We start from the raw sequence: 7,577 nt of genomic DNA on the forward strand, positions 1-7,577 counted from the left end.
CCGGATTCAGCAATACATCTCAAAAATCATCCATCATGACCAAGTAGGCTTCATTCCTGGCATGCAAGGCTGGTTCAATATCGTAAAACCATAAATGTAATTAAATACATCAGCAGATGTCAAAACAAAAACCACATGATCATATCACTAGATGCAGAAAAAGCTTTTGATAAAATCCAGCACCCCTTCTTGATAAAAACCCTTGAACATCTAGGCATACGGGGAACATACCTCAAAATAGTAAAAGCCATCTACGAGAAACCCACAGCCAGCATACTCCTAAATGGACAAAAATTGGAACCAATTCCCCTGAAAACTGGAACTAGACAAGGATGCCCACTCTCTCCCCTCCTGTTCAACATAGTATTGGAAGTCCTGGCTAAAGCAATCAGAGAAGAGGAGGCAATCAGAGGTATTCAAATAGGAAAAGAGGAAGTCAAGTTATCTCTCTATGCAGATGATATGATGGTGTACCTTGAAAACCCAAGAGAATCTGTCAAAGGCCTCCTTACATTGATAAAAGCCTTTGGCAAAGTCTCAGGATACAAAATAAATGTACAAAAGACAATCGCATTTCTCTACACCAATAATAAACAAACAGAAACCCAAATAAAAAACACAGTTCCATTCACAATAGCCACAAAAAAAATGAAATACCTTGGCATCTTCCTAACCAGAGATGTGAAAGACCTTTACAATGAAAATTACAAAACACTGCTCAAAGAAATCAAAGCCGACATGAACAAGTGGAAAAATATCCCATGCTCATGGATCGGAAGAATCAACATTGTGAAGATGTCCATCTTACCTAAGGCAATCTACAAATTCATGCAATACCCATTAATTTACCAACAACATTCTTCTTAGACCTAGAAAAAACAACACAGGAATTCATATGGAAACACAAACATCCAAGAATAGCCAGAACAATCCTCAGCAAAAAAAACAAAGCAGATGGTATCACAATACCAGATTTCAAACTTTACTATAAAGCTACAATCATCAAAACAGCCTGGTATTGGTACAGGAACAGGCATATAGATCAATGGAACAGAATTGAGATTCCAGAAGCAAAACCTCAATTTCTCAACCAACTCATCTTCGACAAAGCCCCCACCACCTACCAATGGGGAGAGGAGAACCTATTCAGTAAATGGTGCTGGGAAAATTGGCTGACCATATGCAGAAGATTGAAACAGGACCCCTATCTATCCCCATGCACAAAGGTGAACTCCAAATGGATCAGAGACCTAAATGTAAAACCTCAAACCATAAGAACCTTAGAAAAGGAAGGAAATACTCTCATGGAAATCGGAACTGGCATCCAATTCCTGTACAAAACCCGAAACCCACAGGACTTAAGAGAGAAGATAGACAAATGGGACCTTATTAAACTGACAAGCTTATGCAAAGCCAAAGAAACCATCAAGAGAGCAGGGAGACAGCCTACAGACTGGGAAAAAGTATTTGCCAACTCTAGGTCTGACAAGGCTTAACATCCTGGATCTACAAGGAACTGAAATGTACTGAAAAGAAGAAAACAAACAACCCCATTATAAAATGGGCAAAAGACATGAACAGACACTTCACAAAAGAAGACATTCGAGCAGCCAACAAACACATGAAGAAATGCTCAACCTCACTAATCATCAGGGAGATGCAAATCAAAACCACACTGAGATACCACCTAACTCCAGTCAGAATGGCAATTATCAACAACTCAAAAAATAACAACTGCTGGAGAGGGTGTGGTGAAAAGGGAACACTTCTACACTGTTGGTGGGAGTGTAAACTAGTGCAACCTCTGTGGAAAGCAGTGTGGCGATTCCTAAAAGCTCTAAAAATTGACCTTCCATATGACCCTGCAATCCCCCTACTGGGAATATACCCTGAAGAACACAAATCACTCTATAAAAAAGATACCTGCACAAGTATGTTTATCGCAGCATTGTTCACAATAGCAAGAACCTGGAAACAACCATGCTGCCCATCAAAAGAGGACTGGATTAAAAAAATGTGGTACATATACACGATGGAATACTACGCAGCCATAAAAAAGAACAAAATCATGAATTTCGCTGCAACCTGGATGGAACTAGAGTCTATAATACTGAGTGACCTCTCACAAAAACAAAAATTCAAATATCACATGTTCTCACTCATATAATGGACCTTGAACATCCAATGCAATACTATGAGAAAATGACTGATGGTACTGGGAAACTATGGGGGGGGAGGGGGATGGGATTAACATTAGCAAATATCTGTCGGGGGATGGGAAAACACTTCTTATCTACAGGGTGCCTGAATGAAACGTCATTGTACACCTAACCCTTAACTGTACCCCACAAAACCATAATAAAAAATACTGATTAATGGAAAAAAAAAAAAAAGGAAATGCGTAGGATTAAATGCATAACATAGAAATTAAGAAAGATCTAAAATCAATACTCTAAACTCCCACATTAAGAGACTAGAGAAAGGAGTACAACTTAAACTTAAAGAAAGAACAAGGAAAGAAATATTTTTAAAAAATAAAACAGAAGTCATTGAAATTGAACCAGAAAAACACTAGAAAATGTTAAAAAATTAAAAGTTGGTTCTTTTAATAATTATATAAAACTGATAAACCTCTAATTAGGTTAACCAGGAGAAAACACAAATTACCAGTGTCATAAGTGAGATAAGGGTCCTCACTACTGAATTCAGGATTCAGTAAATTAAAATGACAATAAATTAATATACAAACAATTCTATGATTACACATTTATATTTTAGATAAAACAATTTCTTACAAAGCACAAAACACACAAAATGAGAATTAGATAGGCTTGAAGAGGCATATATCTAATAACAAAGTTAAATCAATAATTAACAACCTTTCAACAACAAAAACATAAAACAAAGCCCAGATTATTTTATTGGTGAGTTCCTCCAAACATTTAAAAAGAAACGATACCAATTATCTACAAATCTGCTTTTCTCTTCCAGAACAGAGGGAAGCACTCTTAACTCATTCTCAGTCTCACAGCTATGCCAAAACCAGAAAAGGATGTAACAAGAAGGAAAACTACAGAGCAAAATCTCTCATAACAAAAATCCTCAACAAAATAACAGAAAGTTAAGTCCAAGAATGTATAAAATAATTATATAATATGACCATGCGGGATTTATTTCAGTATGCAAAAGCAATTCAACATTTAAAAATCAGTCAATGAAATCAATCACATCAGCTGCCTAAAAAAGAAAAGTCATATGATATTCGTTAATACTAACAAAGCATTGGACAAAATCACTACTGAAAACTCTCACCAAACTAGCAATACAGGGGAACTTTCTCAACTTGATAAAGAACAACTTTTTAAAAGCTACAGTTTAGTATCACAGTAGCGAGAAATGGGATGCTTTCTCCACATGACTGGGAATAAGGCAAGAATAAGAAAATGTCTTCTCTGTACACGCCTTTCGGCATCATATTGCAAATTTTAGCTAGTGCAATAAGACAAGAAAAGGAAATAAAAAATAAGGATACATACTTGAAAGGAAAATATAAAACTGTCTTTATTCACATATGGCATGGCATTATCTATGTAAAAATCCCGAAGAAACAAAAAAAAACCTATTAGACTAATAAGCAGTTATAGAAAGGTTACAGTATAGAAGGCTAATACACAAAAGTCAACTGCCTATATACAATGAACAAATTAAATTTGAAACTTAAAAACAATATTACAATAGTACTAATAAATAGGTATGCAGAAGTACTTATAGATCTCACAAAGTGTGTATAGGATCTATATGAGAAAAACTACAAAACACTGGTGAATAAATCAAATATATAAGTAAAGGAAGAAACAGTTTGTGTTTATATACTGCAAGACTCAATGTTGTTAAGATATCAGTTCTTCTTAAATTTACCTACAGATTCGAGAAAACCTATCAAAATTCCAGCAAGCCATTTTGTAGATATTGACAAACTGATTCTAAAGTTTGTATGAAAAAGGCAAAAGATACAGAATAACCAACACAATACTGAAGAAGAACAAAGTTGGAGGACTTCTACTTGACATCAAGATATACTTTAAAGCTAGAATAATCATGAAAGTTTTTATTGGCAACAGAATAGACACATGGATCAGTGTAACAGAATAGAAAGCCCACAGAAATATAGTTAACTGATCTCTGACAAAGGAGCAAAGGCAATTCAATATAGAAAAGACAGTCTTTTCAACACATTGTACTATAACAACTGGATATTCATATTATAATAAAATGAACCTAGACATAGACCTTAAAAGCATCACAAAATTAACTCAAAAGAGATGACAGATCTAAATGTAGAGTTCAAAACTATAGACATACAATGAATAAAAATACATAGAAATACGAGTACATAGAAGAGGAAAAGGAAGAGGAAGAAAAAGAGGAGGAGGAGGAGAAAAAGACAGCTTAGGAAAAATTACATGTGATCATGAGTTTGGCAATATGTTTTTAGATATAATACTAAAAACACAATCTAGAAGACAAAAGATAAGTTGAAAGTTATTAAAATTAAAAACTTCGACTCTGTAAAAGACAATATTAAGGGAAGCTGCAGACTAGAAAAAAATATTTTCAAAACACAAATTTGATAAAGAATATGTGTCTAAAACTTTAAGAAACTCTTAAAACTCAACAATAATAAAATAAGAAACCCACTTAAGAAATGGGCAAAATATCTAAACAGACACCTCATAAAAACAATATATGCATAGCAAATAAGCATAGAAAAAGATGCTGTACCCAATCTGTTATTATAAACTGCAAACTAAAACAACAGTGTGAACCACTACACATTTATGTCAGAGTGGCTAAAATAAAATAAACAACTGTGCAAATTGCTGGCAAAGATTGGAACAACATAAACTCACATTAATTACCGGTCAGAATGTAAAGTGGTACAGCCACTCTGGAAGAGTGTGGAAATTTCTTTAAATATAGTCTTATGATCTCATCCAGCAACTATGCTCCTGATTTGAAAATATATGCCTACAAACAAGCAAACAAACAAAAACTCCTCATACAAATGTTCACAGCAACTTTATTAATCTATTCATGTGAATTAGTTTATTTATTTATTAATGTTTAAGCAACTTTATAATCAACAAAAACTGGAAGCAACCAAGATGGCATTCAGTAGGTGAAGTGATGAACAAAATGTAATTCCTCTATTCAAGATCATACTATTAGCAATAAAAAAATTAATGATCAAGCCACAAACAGACATGAATAAATCTCAAATGCATATTGCTAAGTGAAAGAATCAGTTTTAAAAGACTTCGTACAGTATGATTCTCATTGCATAGCATTTTGGAAGAAGTAATATACAGAGACAGGAAATATATTAGTGGTTCAAAGAGTAAAGGTGAAGATTAAAAAAGGAAAGCACAGGTTAATCTTTTAGAATAATAAATATTATGTATGATACAGTCATGGTAGATACATGACTATACATTTTTTAAACCCATAGAATTTTACAGTACAAAGATTAACCTGAAGGTACATTTATATTTTAAATCATTTAGAAGATCAAGGGAGTAGTAGGATGGAATGAAGAATGTGATAAAAAAATATATGATATAAATATGTGACACAATCTCATTGAAGAAGATGGGAGAGAAAGATGCTGACCTAAGCAACTTTGAAAGTGAATGTTCTGTAACACTAAAGACAAAAGTAGATATAAACAAGCACTGTGCTTTAGTTGATATGGTTGTTTCCACAGGACATTACTTAACAATTCTGAAACCATTTTATATGTATACTAAAATTGAATGTTTAAGTAAATTGTTTTCCACTATTGGAAAAGGAGTTTAGAAACAAGCAAAAGGTAGAAGCTAGGATGATCCATGAACTCTTTTTTAGCTTAGTATGAGGGTTGCACACATAAATATTTATAGATATGTGTATGTATATGTATTAGTGTATAAACACATACATATTTCCTTGCTCCATCAGAAGAAAAAGCACTCCAGTAGCAGTAGGAGACCTAGCATTTAGAACTTGGTTTGTAGTCTCATTCTCCATAAAAGGAACCAGGACTTCTTAGAGAAATGTCTGATTCTAAGACTAGAGCATGATATGTAGAAGATGAGCGTGGTGCTTCCCGTGGTGCCAGAAAGTAAGGGAAGCAACATGTGCTCACACAAACACAAACACAAACACACACGCATACACACACACACACACACACACACACACACACACAATGATGGGGCTATATCAATGGGATAAAATAATCAACTGAAAGAGCTCCCTATGGCCAGAGCTGAAGCATTTTAGCAACAAAATTAATAAAATAATACTGGATTAAAATATGGCAAATGAAATAAATATTCATAAGTCCATGCTGATATAAATAAATGACTGAATAAATAAATATACCAGGAAGAAGGAGTGAATCTCCCATACAGAAGAATCCCAAATAATTTATGTAGATAGTCCATACCTTGTATATATACATAACTCCATCCTCCTCAAGTATAGGCTGCACAGGGTGACCTCATTATCAAAGATTATAGTATGAAAATGAGGAGGAAAGAGTAACTTTACAATGAAGAAAATTGACCAACACACCTTATTCAGGTGATCAAGGTCAACATCAATGATGATAAGTCAAGCTGATAGAATGTAAGTTTGATAGGAGGTGATGAAAATGATACTTCACCTCATTGGTGTTTCTTGCCAAATCTGTAATCTCTCTCTAATATAGAAAAGCATCAGACACATCCCAACAGTGAGTCATCCTACAACTCCTCTTTGGAGAGTTCTTGACCAGTACTCCCAAACTGTTGAGGTCAAAAAGAAGGAAAGTCTGAGAAACTACCACATCCCAGAGGAGATGTGGCAACTAGATATAACATGGTATCCTCTATGGGTTCTTGGAATAGAAAAAAGACATTAGGTAAAATCTGAATGAAGTATAAATAAATCTGAATAAAATATGGATTTTAGATAATAATAATATGCTAATATTTGTTCATTAGTTGCAACAATTGTATCCTACTATGCATGATTTAATAATATGGGAAACTAGGTGTGAAGCATACGGAACCTTTTAGGTTATCTTCACAATATTTTTGTAAATATTTTTTACAAAATGTTATTTAAAATAAGAACGAATAAAATAATAAATAATAAAATAATAGTTTAAATAAAAAGCTTATTTAGAAAATGAGATAGCAATAATTCCAGAAAAAAATAAAATAAGAAAAACAAATAAGGGACAAAATCGTATTTTATGAAAAGGAAGTCATTCATATCTAACACAATTAGTAATGAGTATATAGTTTTAGGAAGCATTTTGTATTTTAAATTATAAGAAAATAGGAAGTCAGAGACTTCTTGATATTATTTCAAAGGTTAATACTCAATTTGATTAGCTTAGACATTGATAATACCTTAGATAAAATTATCCTTACTTTAAATTTATTTTTAAATGACACTGTTATCCCTGTGCTGTAAAGACCATATTGATCTTGGGCGTGAAAAGGATTATAAAATAGTTAGCATTTGCCAAGTATTTATAACAAACTAAA

Source organism: Carlito syrichta, unplaced genomic scaffold (assembly GCF_000164805.1).
Source record: "Carlito syrichta isolate Samal-C Ts95f unplaced genomic scaffold, Tarsius_syrichta-2.0.1 Scaffold287827, whole genome shotgun sequence".
Classification (NCBI taxonomy): domain Eukaryota; kingdom Metazoa; phylum Chordata; class Mammalia; order Primates; family Tarsiidae; genus Carlito; species Carlito syrichta.